At 38.6% G+C, this 21,107-nt stretch overlaps 2 long non-coding RNA genes across 2 annotated transcripts in view; one reads left to right on the top strand and one right to left on the bottom strand.

Annotated features, from left to right (window-relative positions):
* Nucleotides 1–652: 652 nt before the first annotated feature.
* Nucleotides 653–16,393, bottom strand: LOC117955852. The gene is made up of 3 exons (XR_004659141.1): nucleotides 16,088–16,393; nucleotides 14,936–14,937; nucleotides 653–663 (listed from the first exon to the last, which is right to left on the bottom strand). It is a non-coding gene; the product is annotated as an uncharacterized LOC117955852 (long non-coding RNA).
* Nucleotides 8,883–21,107, top strand: part of LOC117955853 — a 24,328-nt gene continuing 12,103 nt past the window's right edge. Inside the window, exon 1 of the long non-coding RNA XR_004659142.1 lies at nucleotides 8,883–8,893. This is a non-coding gene — a long non-coding RNA (uncharacterized LOC117955853). The remainder of the gene's footprint in view (nucleotides 8,894–21,107) is intronic.

Below are 21,107 nucleotides of genomic sequence, written 5' to 3'. Positions count from 1 at the left end.
CCCGTTGCTCTGTGCACTCTAGTACAGCACGTACCTGTACTCACAAGCTCACACTGCAGTCACCTCAGAGATGTATGTGTGCACACAGAAATATGAACACCATCACATACACACAGTGAACATATTCAGGAGTGGCAGTTTTAAAAACCCATTTTCCCCTTGGTTAAGCAAGCAGCAACAACACTTGACTAATGGAAAACCCTGCTCCTAAATGAGGTCGGAGAAATTCTATCTTAAACACACTGGTTGTTGTGAATTCTAATAAAGTCGCCTTTTCATCTCTTGTAGGCTGAATTCTTTTGCTGAAAGGCCATACCAGCTAGCCTCAAAAGCCAGCCAATTCTGAGTTGATATATGTACTGCATGTATCTTGTGGGAAAATGCCTCCCTCACTAAGAGACAGGTGGTATAATTAATAAAGTAGAATAAAAGAGGTCCAGCCTATATGCATTTTTTGAATGTGTTAAGTGAAAATGTGGGTCTGCCAAGAAGTTTAGTATCGTGCAATTGCCGGAATTTCTGCAATTTACCTGTAAACCAAGCCTCACAATATTTGCCTAAGCAAAACATTTTGCTGGAAATTATTCTTGACTGAAACTGTGCAATAACCCCACATAGCCGTGTTACTGCCAGCATGTGGTGTGCTCATGATTTTCTAACCCTCTCCACCACAGAATGGGAGTTTACACAGAAACATCTGACAGGGAGTACACCAGTAGTGTTTTTCTTTTCGCTTCCTTATAGCCTGGGAAAAGTGGCTGGCAACTGTCCCCAAATGTTGATGTTTTTTACAATAGAAATGCAAGCATGTACTTTCTATATGCACAGATTTGCTCTGTCTCCAGTCGCTCAAAAAGTTGTAGAAGGGATGCAAGATGCAGTTTTCACAGAATAAAAAAGGATGGAAACAAAGTAAAAAAAACTGATCCCGTCGATTGGGACCTGTCCACTCTGTACGCGAGGATGCAACTGCTTCTTTGTTAGGGACCACATCTTCGCCCATTAACCTCCCTGGTTGAGGATTGTACTTTTTGATTCCTCCTTCTGACTTATCTGACAACAATCCCCATAAAGCCAGAGATGTGCAAACTGTGTGTGTTCCCACTTCCTGATGCTCCCTGCACACTTCCTCATAATTGGGCTATGTACACGCCCACCTGTCGTTCTGGCTCCCGTTGCTGCTGGTATTATCATCCACTTTCTTCTGTCACTCTGTGTTTGGTCTCAGTGGCAAGTCTCTTGTCCCAGCATGTCGGTCTCAATAGCACTGGAGGTCTCTGCTGGGTCTTACCCATGACATTGCTCACTGGTAGTAAGAGTTATGTCTTTGTCGAGCTTGTCAACATCAAACAGCTGCTGTGTTGACCTGACATTGACCTGACTATGGTCTTCTTTTCAAAGAAATGTGCACATTGAAACACACAGTTTGCAAAACACAGTTGTCTTGCTTGTTTTCTCATCTTTCTTCTAGTTTGCCCTGTTCTTTTTCTTGTTATACTCAGTCAGTTGAATCTACACAAAAGCACATTTTATAGTCGCTCACATATGAGAGATTGGCTATCAATCAAAATCACTATATGCTGTGTTTGGTAAGAAAACTTGTTTCTCTACATAATCTGCGTTGTAGTCCTTTACATACAGTACATACTACACATACTAAAGTGTTCTGCTACCAATGCAGTAAGTTCATGCATCTCTTACCCTGACCTTGTTAAAAGTATCCTCGACACAATTCCTTGCAGTTTGGAGCCTGATGCTCATTAGTTAAGGTCAAAAAATTAATGTTACACTGCTGCTATCATTCTGATATCTCTGTACCTCACAGTCCTCCTGATGAGACCATGCCTGCTGGTGAACTGTTCATGCATAAAGGAAGACAGCCATATATACCCCTAACTAGACTGTAGTTTATTTTTGTCAAAGACGTTTGCTTCTTAGTCCTAAATAAAAGTCTATAGTTATAGTGATTGATTTATGTGCTGCAGTTTTTTTTTACTGTTTACTGCCTTCAATTGCCACATTCTTTGGTTTCCAGAATTTGGGTGGTTAATGCACCATAGTTTCAGAACAAAACGTCCCATAGACACATGTTCATTAATATAATTTAAGGGTGCTAGTAGACAGATCTTTCAAACTGTGGCTACCTGTTTCCAGTATTTATGCTAAGCTAACCATCTCCAGGCTTAAGCTTCATATTCACCATACAGACATGAGATTGGCATTGTTCTTCTCACTCAATTGTTGACAAAAGACCAATATGCATATAACCCAATATATAATATACTACACATAGTTGTCAGTTGAAGACTGTTATCAACAGTTATCCACAGTTGGCAGCTTTTATTTAGGGAGAAATATGTTTTCCAGCTACTTAAAACAAAATAGGTAATAAAACTATTTGTCAGTTTCACTTCTGCCAGCTGTTGTGCCACTGAGAAGGTCATGGCAAAGAGAATGTCCTCTACCGTGATCTATCATGTATTACAGGGTTGCTAACAGATGTGACTGAAAGTGTGCTGTAACCCTTACCTTAATACTAGGCATGATTACAATATGTTCACAAGGTCAATATGTTGATGAATAAAATTCAGTTAAACACTGAACTTTGGTCTCATTTCTTGAAGTTGACACATGATTACAGAAAAACAGTTAAGTTAATTAGCAATTCCTCTACTTGCATAACAAAAGAGGCGTTTCTCTAAAACCAGTGAACAAAGAGTTATTTAGCTCAGTGGAAGTTGGCATTATAACCTGTACCAATATTCGTGTAAAAACATGTATCTACAGTTAACAAATAAGTAAAAATCTTGGTCATGGAGAAAAAAAAACTCTCACACATGCAGTAGTACTGCACAGTGGCCACTGTACCGTTCATTCAATACAATATTAAGCACACTCTCAACTGATTAAGCAGCTGGGCAAGTTGACGAACATGGAGAGGAAGAAAAAGTCTTATGACAGCTAACTCATTATCTATGTTGTTATCCTCCAGTAGCCAGCTCTTTCCCCCTCAACCTCTTTCTGTCTCTCTCTATATGTCAATGGGGGGATAAGATCCCTCTCTCCTGAAGGCTTAGCAGAGATTATCCTGGTGTCCTATGGGATGGAGGAAGGGGTGCTGAGATGCCACATTAGAGATGTAGCAAACGTTAAAGTGAATTTAATGGGCCTGAGGTTGAGCGTGAGAGGCAGGAAAAGGAGGGGATAGCAGGTATGAGGATCCTTCCTCTCTCTCTCTTTCTCTTTCCTCTCTATTCTCTACCCATATATGTGTATATATAGATCTCTCTCTCTCTCTCTCTCTCTCTCTCTATATATATATATATATATATACATACATACATACATACATACATACATACATACATATGTGTGTGTGTGTATATATATGTATATAATATATATATTTATATATCTATATATATGTGTGTGTGAATATATATATATCTATCTATCTATCTATCTATCTATATATGTGTGTGTGTATATATATATATATATCTATATATATATGTGTGTGTGTGTGTGTATATATATATATACACACACACACATATATATATGTATATATGTGTGTGTGTGTGTGTGTGTGTGTGTGTGTATATACGTATCTGACTTCTACAACCAACAACACATTTTTGCCCAAAGGACTGCCGCATACTGGATGTTTGTCCCTTTTCACACAATCCTTTGTAAACCCTAGAAAGGGTTGTGCGTGAAAATCCCAGTAACTGAGCAGATTGTGAAATACTCAGACCGGCCCGTCTGGTACCAACAACCATGCCACGCTCAAAATTGCTTAAATCATCTTTCTTTCCCATTCTGACATTCAGTTTGGAGTTCAGGAGATAGTCTTGACCAGGACCATACCCCTAAATGCATTGAAGCAACTGCCATGTGATTGGTTGATTAGATGATTGCATTAATGAGAAAATGAACAGGTTTCTAATAATCCTTTAGGTGAGTGTAGTTTCTTCAAAGTAGCCACCCTTCACTTTTTTGCTAGTGCTGCAAACCCTTGGTGTTCTCTCAATGAGCATCATGAGGTAGTCACCTGAAATTTTGTTCACTTCACAAGTGGGCCTTGTCAGGGTTAACTAGTGGAATTTTTTGCCTTATTAATGGAGTAGGGACCATCAGTTGTGTTGTGTCAGTCAGGTTGATACACAGCCGACAGCCCTATTGGACAACTGTTAGAATTCATGTTATGGCAAGAACCAATCAGCTCAGTAAAGAGAAACAAGTGGCCATCATTACTTTAAGAAATGACGGTCAGTCAGTCCGGAAAATTATACAATACACACACACACACACACACACACACACACACACACACACACACACACACACACATACATATAGATATATATCTATATCTATATCTATCTATATATAGATATATATATATATATATAGATATAGATCTATATATATATATATATATATATATATATATATATATATATATATATATATATATATAGATATATATAGATATATATAGATATATATAGATATATATAGATATAGATATATATAGATATATACATAAATCAAATATGTATTAATTGTAATGATACATTATTGTAACTTTCCTGAAGTAGTTTTTAAATGGGTTAATCCCCCTTCTTGCACCCCATCTTTCCTAGATTACCTCTTGTCACCAATACCTTCATTTCAATTCATTATACACACACCACGTAGAGTGCACTGCTCCTGCCCTACTCTCCCTGCTGAATATGTAACAGCTGAAAATGAAATCCACCCACACCACTATCGCTCACCTGCTTTTTCTTTGGTGAGCCCTGTCCCATCTTCTCTTCTTCTCTTGTTTGACACTAATAAGCTCGAAGCTTATCTGTTCAAAGTTGCTGGAGGGTACATGAGTGACCTGCTCTCACATGCACCTATTGACACTCACTCTCACACATATGCATGCACACATAGGTGACAGGCACCTAATGTCAGCTGTGCAGCATACTATATACAGTACATTCACTGTGTTTTAGTCTGCAGTTGCTGTAACAGTATGGTTAAACAATATGTAATATGTAACTTTCTGCCGCTAGGGGTCTATCAATCATAATAATGGATGTAAACACAGACTTTTAATGACGTTGGGAAGTTGCGTGGAATTATGGGAGTAGTTTTTATTGTTAAATGCTACTGCAGATTGTAATACGTCTGTTCACTGAAAAGTTTACTCATTCAAGTGTATTCACATTTAGTAAGGTTTATTCATGTCAGTCTAACAAAGTAGCTTAATTTGCCAAACATAATTATGTTTTTCTTGATTTGATTTGCATTGGTAGCTGACCAGTTAGCTAGTGAGCCAGCAAGCTAACATTGGCCAGCAACTAAAACCACACTATCGCAATATATTTCACATATGAATGCTGTGTCAATACCTATTGGATATTTTCAATCCCCTTCACTTTGCTGTAATCTTAACTTAATAACTTAATTAACACACCTTTTTGGGGGGTTCATTTAGCAGTAAACAAGAAATAATCTATCAATAAATAAGGTCTCTGCTGTATTACTGTGTTGCTAAATGGCATGTAATTAATCTCTAAATGATGCCGTGTGGCAAAAAAAGCAGTATTACGGTTTCTATGAGAAGTATTTTTTTCTGTGACTTTGTATGATTTCTAATCACTCTCAAATGTATCATCTGGGTGCCTTTATGAGTAACTAGAGAGTGAAAGGTTTAAATAAAGCCACTGACAGGTGACTAATGGAAACGTGCCGTGTCAAAAATAAAATAAGGTTTCTTTGGGTTTGAAATATGGTGGAAACATTTGGGGATAGTGTAAGAACACAACTCAAAAAATATAAATCACAGGTATGGTTGTTTTTAGACATTTTAATGCAGAAATGTTGCATATTGTACCATTAAAGGATAGCCTTGTAATACAGCATTATTACACTTGTTATAATTATATTTAGGCAAACACAGGTAATGGTTAGGGAAAGATAATTTCTTTAATACAGAAGTAGTCCGCATGAGGAATAGCGTGCTTAGTAACATGCAACGATTACATTTGGCACCACAACGTAATGGGGGAAATAAATTGGTAATTTCATTACTAGGAGACAGAATTGAAATGGAACCCAATTTGTAAACAAACTGGAATTATGCTTTAAACTCAAGACGCTTAACAAATATAAATGTACCGAAGTACTTGAATACTTACTGTTATTTTCAAACTAAAATCAATGATTTGAGAAGCTAAGGGCAGATCATTAATACAAAAGACCTTTACCCTCAAATATGAGACTGTAGCAACACAGCTTACTTATAGGTAACACATGGGTGTATTGTAAGCTTTTAAATGAAAACAGATCAAGCAAAACGTTTTTTTCTTTCTTTTCTTTTTCCATTCAGTCAGAGACACTTATGCATGTCTACTGAGACACGGCATATATTTAATTGGCTTGTTTCATCTTATTCAAATTCATATTCTAAATATCATTACGTTGTCCCTACCCCCCCTCTGAGAGCCTGTGAGATGAAGCAGGGCACCATCAGTGATGTTCTCTTTATTTTGAACAACATTGTATGATGTGCTGAATTTGTCTATATTCGTCTATATTTCCTTTTAAAAATCTACCATAATAGAGTTAGAGGAATTGAATTGTACATGATGCAGTTATCATAGAGAGAGCTGAAAACACACCTAACTAACTTTTGAAATAACAACAAATAGCTCACAAACTCATATTTGTGTTTAAATGGTTGAGCAATGCAGAATGAGGTGTGATGTAGTATATGCTGCCAGCTTTCACACTGAAAAGACAAGTTGTGAAATCTGAGAAAATAACCTATTGCAGCAACATGTGCACTTTAGAGCCAGTCTTCTTATTTCCTTTCAATATGTGCTCTGTGACTGTGGCGACAGATGGCTTGAACAGAAGAATATAAGTCACACACAATAAAAATAACAAGAAAACCTAAACCCCACCCAGTTATAAAATTCATGAAAAAACTTGTTTTTGTGCACTAGCTCACATCAGGTGCCCAACATGGTTAAAAATTTGAGGATTAACATGGGTACATGTCTCAGAGCACCCTTCAGAGTTTGTATGAGGAACTGCTTCATACCACAGCCCCAGTGTGCAGGAGATGACTAGAATACAAGTGATAATACAGTCAGGAGAAGGGAGAAACTGCAGTGGGGTAGAGGTGGAAGAATAGTGATCACAGTGTTAGGGAGTGACTACTTCTGCATTCATTCAACACCATCCCTGCAAGCAGAGAGGAAACTGGCTCAACTATGTTCTGCCATTTAGCTCCAAATGGCGTTCTCCTTGGTATTCTGCCATACATGTTGTCTTGCCAGACACATCTGGGTCGAGGAGACCCTTCAAACTTAATATACAGCCCATACACTTAAAGTAAATACACCCCGTTTCACAAGCATGTTGCACAATTTGATTTCAAATAGTTTCCGAATATTAACCACACCACCTAGAAAACTTGACAATTAGCTCAGCCCACAGTCTAGCCCACAAATGACCTGCTGTTTGAAAAATGGATTGACATGGTCCTAAGATAACTTGACAGGGTTGTTTAGAAATGTCATGCTCTCACTAAGGTCTCCATCAATATTAATAAATCAGAAGGTGTTAATACAGTTTGGTTTTGATAAGGCAAGGAAAAGGATCAAACTCTTATCCTCTTTGTTTCATCCGCTAATGATTGGTTGTTATTTTTGTCACATCTGTCAAAAAATAAAAAATTAGAGGAAGGGAATGCTCTTTTAAAATGATTAGTTTTAAAAGAAAAAAAACAGGAGACAAACAGAAGTACAGTTTTATGTGCATGTGCCATTAATGTGAAATAAAGGAAGCAGAGGGATGAAAAAGAAATGCAAGACAGCACAATTAAAGGATTGGGTCTAAACGCTTAAAGGGGGATATAGTTTACTCCCCTTTATTTTTAAAATGCTTATGTTACTTATGAGTAGAAGTATGTGACTTGCTTGACTGTAGAGAACTTTCTTCAAAAGTTAGGAATACATAAATTTCACATTCATGAGGGACCACGTCGAGGTAATGTTGAAGAAAAGCATAGCATCAGCTCCCCAATGGCAAGTAGGGTAGACCTGCTGACAATGCATGACTCAAAAAAAAACACACAAACACATTCACATTCTCTCTCGCTATCTTGTCACAGGATGGCTTTAGGTGAGAGATACTGCCTGTCCACAAGCAAGAAAAAACATGTATGTTCACATACATGTTTGCCTGCTCTCGCAGTTTGACTGAATCTTGCTTTCATGCTCTCCTCTCTATTTGTAAAACACACACATACCATTTTTTTTTAGATACGAGTCATGAATTACCGTCCATGGCAATTGAGTAGTAATATATGATAAGAGATACAAGAATGAGATGCCATAAAATTTACTTATGGATGGGACATATTTCAAACTCCAAAAATATGATGTCGTTGATAAGTCAACTCACTGCAACGTAAGACAAGAGACATTTAAAGAGGCAAAACACAAGCATTCGACAACCCATGCGCAGCATTTAGAAGAAAGAAAAATGTAGCAAAAACAGAAACTACAACCAGGTACAGAAATGTGCTGCAAAATAAATAAAGAAACTACTACTAAGTACACAAACATATTTTAAAAAACAAAAAACACAATCATACTGGATATACAAATGTGATGCAAAGGTGGTTGCTAGACGTTTCTTTGTCACTGTGATGGCATCACAACAATGCATGATGAAGTCATGAAAGTTAGCAGGTGTGTCTAGATCAAATGAAGGCTGAGTTCAATAATTAGGTGTGGCCAGAGCAAGGGAGCTGGAAAAAAAGGCGTAGGAAGTATGGAAGGGGCTAATGCTCCCCCTTTTACGCGATTTGCCATCACAGCAGGTGTGATCCTATCGCGAACTGGTCTCTGGTCTTCATTGCTGTGGTGTTACAGTGTGTGAGCTCTCAGGGCCGCTGTACATAAGTCAAACAAAAACAATTCATATCACAGCAGTATTTTAAAGTTGTGTTGGTGCTGTGAAATGAATTGTTTTGTACATTCATACATACATGCATGCTTGCATGCATGCATACATACATAAATACAGTATATAATGAGAACAGCGCAACACCTAATTTACTTGCACAAGAACAGAGAGGGATATTCTCATATAATCTGTAATCAAAGCAGTGTAATAGAATCTGGTGATATGTGGCCTGGCCTAAATTACCACCCCCCACTAATAATCAGCCGTGACATGAAGATATTAGGGCTGTGACAAGACCATTTACGTCAAATCTTTTATCAAACCCCAATTACAAGCCACATTATGACTCATTTATTTTAAACAAAAGCCTTCCCATTTGAGGAGGTTATTTCTCTTTAGATCAAGTACCATCTTTTCAAAACCAACTTTTTTTTTTCTGGCATGATAGGATTGTTTACCATGTCAAGTTTCCTCAAATCACATTTTCTACAGAAATTACATCTGAAAAACCGCCTCCGTGCTTTGGATTCTAGCCATGAAGATTTAATGATTATTTTTTTCATTCTCAAAGAAAAATAAAATTTCAAAGAAGAGCGTTTGCATTTTTTGTGACTGTTGCCAGATAAAATGCCAACAATGGGATTATCAGAGATACCAAAAAAAGGTCACATAAGTAAAATCTACACAGTAGTTTACAAAACTTTAAAAATATTTGGGCACAGTTCTGCAGTGTGACAGGGCGCACGGCTGCTTTCCTATATATGTTGGTTTAGCGTGTCAATATGTTCTGTTAATTATCGTTGTTTTAAATAATCTTTTAACCTAGCCATTCATAACGTTTTCACAGTAATCCTGTAGCTTTGTTGTGCAAGCATTTAACATCTCATACAGTGATTTATATGCAGTTATCAATGCAGCATTCTCTGATTGTTTGAAACCATACCATTTACTTTACAAACACGACAGGTTAAAATAACTTTGCAACACAAATGTCTTTTGTTACCTATGTGTCTATTGACTTTTTATAGTAGCAGAGGGTAACGTATGATCTTAATCTTGCTGGCATGGGCTCTCTTTGTTGAATTGAGGAACGTTTTCCTGCAATCCTTAGGTTTAAATTGCATTTTGACTTGTAGGGTAGCAGGGAGTGAGCCGGGATTTTGTCTAAGTATTTTATTAGCAGTCAATGTAAGTAGTGGCTTTGTGAAATGTTAGTGTTAATCATATAAATAACATGCTGTGAATGTCTAGCTTTATAGCTATAAGAATTTAGTTGTTTTAATTATGACAGAGTAGTAGTCAAATACTCTACATGCGATCTGTTTTTGATGTTAATTAACAACAGACTGTAGATGATCCGTGATCTGAACGGATTTAGTCTCTCTGACTTCTAAACATTACTATCTGCCACACACGTGTTCTGTACAGAATATGACTTTAAATCAGACAAATCGCAGTTAAAATCCCTCCGATTTAAAAACAATAAAACGTATAAATAACACGTCACCACCAACGAACCACTCAGCTGTTAAATCAGCTGAGAGGGCAGCGTTTCCCAGCATGCTCTGGGTCCACCTGGGTCTTGCAGTTGGTTAAATCAACAGTGCTGCCTGCGTCTCAGAACTGCGGCTGCCTTGCTATCGTCATCACTTCCAGTCTGAACTATTAGACTTTTTAGTTGCATTGTTCAGTGTTTGATGTGCAGGTTTTGAATTTGTAGTTGTTGACAAACACCATGCATGATGTTTTTTAGTGATTTTCTTTTCAGAATGGTTACAGATAAAATATTAGCTCTTCAACTTGCAATAGCATCAAAACAGAGTCTGTTACACTGTGAAATCTCAGATAACACCCACCCAAAACCACAGCTACTCCAAACAAGAGGTACTTGAGCTGCCAAATGTCAGACAATTTCTCCTCATGCATGTATGCAAATTTATGCAGCTAGGTACTCCAAAACCTAATCTACTTTTTAAGTGTGTACTGTACCTGCTGTGTAAGTCCTTTATTGTGTAGTCTTGTTGAATTATGGCATTAAACACAGACATGCTTGATCACATAATACAGATAGATACACACATAATGATTAGTATCTATCTATTCATAATACTTAGAGTATTATGAATAGATTACATTTTATATTAAAGTAGATTTTTTTCTATTAAAAACTAGCAGGTAACACATTGGATGGTTCATAGAGTCCGCTGTTAGGACTACAGGCTAGTTACCGTGACCATTTTTCAATCCTTATGGACAAGTAAAAGGTGGTTGATGGACATTTTTAAAAGAAATAGGATCCCAGTGTTTGCCAGGTTTTATAGCCCAGAAGTCACATCTTAACAAGGCTGAACTGTAAACTTTACTATATCTGTAGCTTTATATGAGTGTCTTATAGCTTACATCTGGTATAAAACACCCAGACAGCTTTCTAGCCCCTATTTAGTGCAATGCTGTGTCTCAAACTTGCAAACCAACATTCAACACTGCCCTTTACCACTCTCAAAGTAGAAGTATTTGTCTTCTAAATGACATGTTGACACACACACACACACACACACACACACAAACACACACGTACACATACACAATTTGAACAATCCACTAGCCTACAAGTTGTGCATATAGAGGAGATGTCCTCTAGAAAGTAGAGATGAAGCTCTCCTGCTGTGACTGAGTGGGACTGCAGCCTCTACAAACATCTCCCGCTATCCCTTGGGGCTGTTTTACATTGTAAATTGCATTGCTTCGCTTGCCACTAGGTTCCCTCCTATTACCTAAATATATATTTGTTTTGCTTGCTGCCGGGTTCAGCGCAAAACAGGCAAGAGTTTCTAAATGTATGTCATACATACGCCAGTATTTAAATGCATGTCACATCTGCATCCAGAGTTTACATCAGACATGTAGTGCACGCAACATTGTGGGCTCTGGATACGTCACCTCGTATTTTGCTGTGATTGGTCATAGTGTCATCCAATTGCGTGAAGTGAGATTTTCAAATGCACGCTTGGCGACGCCCCACGAGATGGGCGACTTTCATTACTTGATGCCAGACCCTTAATCTTTCGGATTTGGGTCTGTATTTCCAAGCTAGGGAGCTTTTTACTTATGACGTACAAAATATAAAGTGGGTTCTCTGTGTAATACCTTCTGATCGGTATGATAATGTAGTGATGACCGAAAAGACATAAGTTAGTGAGTAATGAGACTTCACTTGAAACTCAGTTTCTGGGTCCCCTGACAAAAGCTGACTTGGGGCCCTGAAACAGTAATTATCTATAATCTCTGGCTTGTGCCAAGATTCTTTTCTAGCGTCGAGCTCACTGAATCTTTCAGACGCCGTGCATCTGTTCTTTGGTTGTCAGGTAGGTAAAAATTACATTGAAAGAGCGGGGGTGGTGCCACCTGCTGGGAGATTGCTTGCCCTTGCTGAAGCCACCATTTTCATTTTCTAGCCTATTTTAAAGCAGTTGTTGTCATGTGTGTCTTGAGAATGATACTGTGTGGCTTTCAAAGAGCAGCACTGGCATTGCACACAATACACCTCATAAGTACTAAAGTAGTAACAAAGAGGATGGCATAATGTATAAATCTATGAATCTGTGATTTGCCATTATATGGCTGCGTTGGCCTAATTTGACTTTACAGGTGAATGCTGATTGGAAACACTTTCAATGCATGTATAGTCTCTTATTCGTAAATATCCTGCAGCTGAAGAAAGACTGGCAAGTGAAAGGCTTTTGAACAGGCCACTTTGAATTACTGTAAATGGTGAAAGGCCACCATGTTTAGCTTCACAGTAAGTGCTTTACACTCAATCTGGCCCCAGCAAATTGTAAGGACTTAGCTTTCTTCCTTAGCAATGGCTTCTTTAAAGCTGTCATTGCAGATTTAATGGGATATTATTCATGCAGAAAGACAGGCAATAAAAATGGTAAGACTTTGAATGCCCCTGTGTGAAAAAACAGCAACTTGTTTAAAGCAGAAATGAGCAAAAGAAGCAAATAATATGTGAGCATGTTCACATTTGTGCTGTCTAAGTTACAGTGAAGCTCACTATTTCAATAAAAAAATTTAGTTGACAGTCTTACCTGTTTCACCTGCAGAGCAAGCAGCAGGTGCTGAGAAAATGACCTCTCGTCATCTTTGAGTTGTTCAGCTTTTTAGCTTTTCAACTGGAAGTCTGTTATGCACCATAATCTGCAATACACTGTAGATTTACTATGCCTTTGACTTCAGTAAATAAATACTTGGAAGTCAAAGTTTGGCTTAAAAATTTGGCGCTCTGCATTGACCTTTCTCCCTTTCCCATTGCCATTTTTTAATAACAGCTCATTCACGTCCATGCTAACGCACACAGAGGTCCGACACATTGCAGTTCTTCTTCTACTTCTTTTTAATTGCAACTTGCAACCGGAGAAGATGAAGCTGCATACGTTTGCTCAAAAAAAGCAGCAACAAAAAATAAATAAAAGCAATGCAGTTGTTATACATGCAATTACACTCATTTATGTTTGATTGCTAACTTCCCATTTCTTCACGCGGGTTGGTCTGTTTACAATTTAATGTAGGCCTAACAACATTTCTGTTACATATTCTGTTATTTATTTAGTATTAGAGCACAGCAGAATGTTTTCTTTTTGAAGCCTTAAAAGCTTGTGTGTGTGTGTGTGTGTGTGTGTGTGTGTGTGTGTGTGTGCGCGCGCGCGTGTTTGTGTGTTTGTTTGTTTCAGACTTTGTGAAATGAAACAGATTGTTTATATCTTACTACTTGTGTTTTTGGATGAAAACATAACCATTTGAAGTAATATAGAAAACTGCATTATATTGAACTGTACAGTATCTTAATGCATTCTGTCAAACTAGACTATGCAGCCCTGAGGGAAATTATAAAGTCAGAAGTGCCTACAAAACTCCAAAGTTGACATACAATATAAGATTACAGGATTACACAGCAATCAACCCACAAGCAGTATGCTGCTGAAAGCTAGTTTACTTTCAGTTTTCACTTTAGTTGTATTTTCACTCGTACCATTTTAGGAACACCTACATATGCTTTGATGCATGGCTAACGTACTGTGCTATATTTATACATCCAGCCATGCATGAGGTTTGGTTTCACATTTGAGATATTCCCTATTTTCCTTGTGATGCTAAAAGTGACGTCATTATCCAGAGTATGTTGTATAAGAAAATTCATATCACTGTTCAGTGTTTCAGATGTTAAAAATACATTATAACTCATTGACAATTTCCACATATTTGAGCTGTCATAAAAAAAGAAAATGTTCTAGTGGTCAATATTGGATTCATAACAAAAAGTAGTTTGATGCCTGTTGATGCATTACAATCCTCAATTGTACTATGAAAGCTCACATAAACATAGTTGTCTACTGCAATTGAGCAGTTACCCGATGGGCCATTTTTATCATCTCTTAAAAACCTCAAGATGAATGTGTGCACGGCGTAATTACATTTTATTTTATTTATTATATATTTTTATTTTGTTATTATCTTGACACCCTCAATATTGTGCCAAAGGCAAACAAGCAGGCCAGCGAGAGAGAGGAGCAGAGAGGAAGCTTTAGAAAAAGGGGGTTAATTCATTGTTAAAGAGAAAATCTTTCAGTGGCACTTTAGATAAGGGTATGCATCTGTTGTTGTTTTGCACAGTTAATAGCAAATAATGGGAAAAATTCAAACTGATTCTGTTAAAAAAATATCCTGATAAAACAGTAAAAAATCTTGATAGATGTCGACAAACACTGTTGATAGTATGCACAAATGACATTTCATGAAGGTATTTTATTTAGTTAGTATTACAAAAGAAATGTGTGTAGTTGGCTTTACATATGGCACAACAAGAGGAATATAAAGCAGATATATGAAAGATTCTTATAGATAGATACTGCAGATAAGTATGTAGATAGATAGATAAATAGATGGATAGGTATACTTCTACCTCCATTATGTCTCTGATTTTACGTTGCTCCTTTCTCTTGTCCTGGAAGTGTGGAAGGTGAATGTAATATTCTACCCTCTAGAAACCGTCAGGGAATGATAATGAATCTGGGTTAAATCCCTGCATAGTTATATATACACACACACACACACACACACAGTGAAGGGGCTGTTGAAATGGCAGAGGTGAAGGAGAGACCTGATGACAATATTTATATGGTATAATACAGGGGCTTTAAAGGGGAAGGACAAAGTTTTGAATAACAGTTGGCGTCAAGATATTTGTTATAATACAATCTTGGCCTCTGAAGCGTTGTTCAGCAGTGAGTGGAGGGATCGCAGACCACACAGACCTCTTATGATGCAGCATGAAGAGCAGAATTTCCACATAATTAGTACTCCATTTAGGTACGCCAAACACACATGCATGATCACACATGCACAATAACCTGTAATCACACTAGCGTCCACACGTCTCCATGCCCAACTCCTGTGTGCACACAAAGTCTACAAAAGAGAGAGTTACCACCGTGAGTTGTTGCCGTGTCTGGCTGCTGGTGCGGCCATCACAACGGCAATGTTGTGATTGGCATGACACAGACAGTAAAAACACATGGTAAGCTTTCATTAATTAGAAAAAAGAAACCAAATAATGTAATATTGCTGGTGCATGTGGCTAATTTCGTTCTCCTCAACCTTGAAATTAGGGCATAATGAGAATAGTTCTGGCCATGGTCTGATCCCCCTTATGTAGCCAGAGTCCCTCATGAATAACTATGTGGTCTCTGCAGTAGATCTTTAAACCGTTATTTCAAGTTACCATAATAATTACTTATGTGCTCAATAGTAGCATCTAGGTCAGGGGGCAAGGTTGGTGGTGGTGGTGTGTGTGACTTGGTGCAGCTCTTGTTTCACTGATCTATTAATCTCATATTTGAAATAATCATTACTCAAAATCTGTTTTCCAATCAACACACCATATTTAAGCTATTATTTTTTGAACAAACTGAGGATACTACTGTGCAGACTACAGAAACTGGACAATACTGCAGCAGTGGTTTAAGACGTTTCCATGAATGTTTTGAGAACTAAGAGCAGAGTACTTACTCCGACCACGCGCCGTTCCACACAGGGGGCGTCTAAGAACTGGAGCACCTTGCTGCCCAACTCACAGATTAACTTGTCTCTAAAAGTACTTTACAGAACAATTGCGTGTTTATTAAGCTAGTATCTACCTTCCACTCCAGGCACTCAACAGTTAAACTCCATGCCTTCTCTTTTCTAGCCTTGTCCTTTTAAAAAAAATCTGTGATGTCTATTGTGTTTTTCCACCTCCAAGATGAATCTGTCATTGTCCGTTGTGTTATGGTGGAGACGTATACGATATTTGGGGGTTGGGGGCTTTTTGTTAAATTGACTGGATGCTCTCGCTGTTTCACTTCCTGCCCGGCTGTCCAAAATGATGAAAATAGACCTGGCGCGCAGCTGGATTTTCATATCAAAGAAATTGGTGGGGCACAACTTCAAAAGAAGGGCTACATAACAGTACAAATACAATACTCTGTTAACATGTCAACAAACCCATTGTACGATGCAGCTACCAGCACCAGTTGTTTAGCCAGTGAAAGGGGACTGCAAGCCCGGCTACAGGCCCTGTCAGAGGACTTTTAGGGGCAATGGTAGTAATGTTAGAGTTTAGCCAAAAACGTTAGTGTCATGCGGCAATGCATACAGATCCATTCTGTGACAACAACCGATCTTGTACACACTCGTCACCATCTAACCTAGCTAATGTCAATTGATCCAACACAACGTGATTAACATATGGACCAGTATCACAAATGCGGGATGATAAAATGTGTCAAACCTGTGCTTGAGTACAAAATCCACTACAATCATTTTTTATTTTTATTTATAAGATTTTTTGGGGGCATTTATTTTCAGAGGACAGATGAAGACATTAAAGGGGAAAGAGAGGGGAAAGACATGCAGTAAAGGGCCTCAGGTCGGAGTCAAACCCACAGCCGCTGCATTGAGAAGTAAACCTCTGCATCCGCTCTACCAACTGAGCCAACCCAGCCACCACTTTGGTCATTTTTCAAGTTAGCTAGTGGTGATAACACAATCTCCCCTATTCTGTCCTCTTGCCAACTGTTTGCGCCGCGTCAGACAGCCAATCTTATCTAAGATATGAAATGACGCTGTTGTGGGGCTACGAGCTGTCAGCTCCACTGGCAATCAAATTTGAGTGATCTACATTAAACGCCAACATTCTGACAATGCATAACTACTTACGTAAAATGCACACTGCATTGTGTGAGAGTGGCTAGACACACTCTGAAACATCCAGGCTGCTGTAGTCTGCTGCGAACATGGGAGTATGCAGTCTGAAGCAGCAGAGCAGGGGCAGCATGTGATACAAAAATTCTACCAAAAATTTTATGCAATTAAGAAAGATGTTATATTTATAGAAGATAATATCTATCTATAAATTACAGGAACGTCTGTCTGTCTGTCTGTCTGTGTGTTATTTGGATACCTCTCAAACTTAGTTGGTGTCTTGCTACGGGAAAGAGTAAGTGCAGGACCAAGTTTGACGTTTGGATACTGTTAAATATAAAAGAAGCAGACATTGGCTTTTCCGCTCTAGTTGCTGGCCACTCCCCCTCTCACACAGCACAGCACAGCGCAGGAGCAGAGACAGAGCGTGTAGAAGAAAGCAGCAGAGCTTTGGCAGCTAAAATGTGAAATACATCTCAGACCCACAAAAATGTGACAGCCTTTGACTCTTTTCCTGCTATTGTATTAAATTGGGGTGAGCTTTCAGAACATGACTATTCCTTCAGCGCTGTCCAATTAATTAAGTCTACTGTTATTTTACAACAATAATAACATTACCGTCACCAAAGTACCCCCGCAAATTAAAATCCATACTTCACCGTAAACCGTCAAGCCACTAAACCTGTATGAAAATCAACACACCTGCTGAAATGTTAAATTTGTTAACAATCCCATGACACGAGACAAGTCCACTGCCATGAGTCCATGACGCTAATGTCTGATTACTCTACATTGTCATTGTGATATTTTGTGATTACCTTCTTAATCTGCCACGTTCTCTGTCAGTTAAATACAGTAGTACAATGTCTTCCTCTGATGTAGACGTAGCTTACACTGTAAGTCAGTAGTACGCTTTACAGTGGAGTTACATATTAAGTGCTAACCGTTCCGTAAGTAATTTTGGGGTACAATTTGGTTTTAAAGAATTCTACAAGCATCAATACCATAGGCCAAGCAATTGCCCGTTCAAACCAGGCAAATTTTCAACGGGCTGTGTACTAAAATTATGGATAATAATAATCTTGTATAAATTAAAAATAACATAACATTTGTTTGCGTTTCTTGCTGTTGTAAAGACGTGCTGTGCCCAACCTGCCTCTAAGGACCAGTTGCCACTGTTGGCGCTTATCTTAAGTGAAGATACACTTCATGCACGCTTCTGGGAATCGCCATTTCTTGGCTGGTGGATTACCAAGAAAACTAACCTGTATAAATAGGGCCTAGAATCCTCAAGTTTAGGTTGCTTATGTCCTTGATTGTTTGGTACAGATACCTTGTTTGAATGACTAACATCCACTGTTTCATTAAGATGGACTTGAGAACATCACCTCCAGCTGCCTAGATCATATCTTGAAGACTACAGATCTACTGGGTTGTTATCAGGTGTGCGTTCATCTTTGTGAATGTAAAATTTGTTCGTTATGGAGTTAAAGCATGAGTGCTTCTGATATATTTACCCATTTTAAATGAGACAGCCCCAGCTGTTTGACAAAAAGCCTGTGTAATTAATACAAAGTAAACTGACCAAATGTATAAATAAAAGTTCCTCAATCCAGTATCTACTATGGTAGTGTTCAAATACTCTTCTATGGACTGGTGCCTTGTCGTGGTGGAACAGCTTGTGAGTCCAATTGACCCTGAGAGCTAAGCTGGCGGTGGCCTTGTACCCCTGGTAGCTCAAAGCAAGCCAGACAGGTCAAAGGCGAGAGACCAGACGAAACCCATTCCACCCTCCTCGCCCGGCAGCAGGGTCTGGCATGCTGAGTTTCAGAGCGCGCTTGCTGCCACAGCTACTGAGTTGGTCTGTCATAGCCGCCGGGTGAGCAGAGAAGAACTTCGCCAATGGTCACGGGGCAATAGACCTAGTCAGCTGGGCAACTCATGTCTACACCAACCGTCACACACCTGTTGGAATCTGTATCATTGAGTCCATAGGTGGAAGTTTGACCTGGGCATGCATCTTTTTACTTAATTTTGCCCGGGTGCTCTCCATTATGAGCATCTCATCTCTCCATTATGACGTCTAAAATTCATCCTACACGACTGGCAACACAGGAGAACTCTGCCCTTAACAGCGCTGTTGTTGCTCATCAAGGCTTGCGTGTACGGCAGGCGCGCCATGGTCGTCATCCTGCAACGGTCGCATATACCTCCATTGCATGTTGGAATGTGCACTTCGTTGGAGTTAGTTCTGACATAGACTGCGTCTCACCTTGTATATCAGCCCTGATTGGTTACGAAAGTGAGACATGGGCAACATACCGCAGGCACGAACATCGCCTCAACCCCTTCCATTTTTGCTGCCTTTGTTCCATCCACTGGGTGTGTCCTGGAAGTACCATGTTCCAAACTCTGACATACTTGAGAAAACTGTCTCCAGTGAACTGTGCACCATCCTTTGTGAACGCCACCACCGATGGGCAGGGAATGTTTATCCAATGAATGACACCCACCTCCCTAAAATCTTATTATACGGCGAGCTAGAAAATGCCCCCTTCAAACATCATCATCAAGACAAAACAAAAGACATCATCAAGAGGGACATTAAGGTCTTCTCCATGAACCTGGACACCTGAGCAATTACAATTGGCTGCAGACACGCTCATAAGGCCTATACGTTTTTCAAGGAAGAGAGACCCTCAAAATGGGAAGCAGTTTGTTGCATGCAACATGAATTGAATGGCCGTAGTAGTAGTAGTAATAGTAGTAGTAGTAGTAGTGCATGTCTTTTATTAGTTACAATGTAATTTCTAATAGTTGTAAATTTAACTGAACTATTCAAATGGCTATGTGCATGTTTTTTGACTTTTGTATATTCCTTTTCCATGGAAGAAGTGGGAGTTAGCATGCTAGCACATACATTTTTCTCAGAATTGCCTCATGATTATACAGTGCTGTTGTTTAGTACGTTATGATCACATGCTGTACACCAGCAGGTGTAATTCTGCCTTTTTTCTCTCACAGTGAAGGATAAAATGCACAACATGGGGGAACCAAGGTCTTTTTTTGAAGGGTGGTCTCAGAACTGCATTTTTCAAAATTGTGTCCGTTCTTCTTTTACTTCCTTTACTTTTGCTGTAAAGGTTTGTATAAATGTAATCGGCACATAAGTCTTTTTTGTGCCGTCATTTGCTGATTGAAGACTGTATGCAGCTATAAACCAGTAAACAATAATTTTGTGTCATTGAGGGTGGGGGTCCATTGATGAGGCTATTTTGCTTCTTTCACAACCAAATGATTCATTTACATAAATTCAAGATAAAATCCGTTTCATTGACAATGATAATTACTCTCATTATTTCTACACAAATAGCCGTAACATCTGAGTGAATAGGCTCATCAATGATTGTATTCCATTTATTTGCAATCAAGGCTCCTCTCTCTCTCTTTCTGAAATCGATAATTTTTTTTAGCATTTTGCTTATATTAAATCATAACTTGCATAAGTATGTCAAAAGGCATAATGGCAGACTTGTTTAGCCATCATAGTCATAGTCATTGTTACATGCTTCCACAGCCTAGCTCCACTTTGATGTGTTTTGTAGAAAACATGATGGTGCAAATGCAAGATGGAACAGCTAACAGCTAGAAAAAGGGGAGAAATGTTACTCCACATAATGAGAAATGCGCCTCCTAACTCCAATGTTGTTTTATTTACAGTACATATTAGCACTATTAGCTGGCTTGCTAACATTAACCAATGAGAAGCCTATTCAGGAATCATGTTTTGTTCAGAGTTAGAGGGTGTTGGAACAGCTTCACTGTGATTAACAGATCTGTGTGTGTGTGTGTGTGTGTGTGTGTGTGTGTGTGTGTGTGTGTGTGTG

This window comes from Etheostoma cragini, chromosome 13 (genome assembly GCF_013103735.1).
Source record: "Etheostoma cragini isolate CJK2018 chromosome 13, CSU_Ecrag_1.0, whole genome shotgun sequence".
Classification (NCBI taxonomy): Eukaryota; Metazoa; Chordata; class Actinopteri; order Perciformes; family Percidae; genus Etheostoma; species Etheostoma cragini.
Note: the sequence above shows the minus strand (reverse complement) of the source record. Positions and strands in the feature narration are given on the sequence as shown.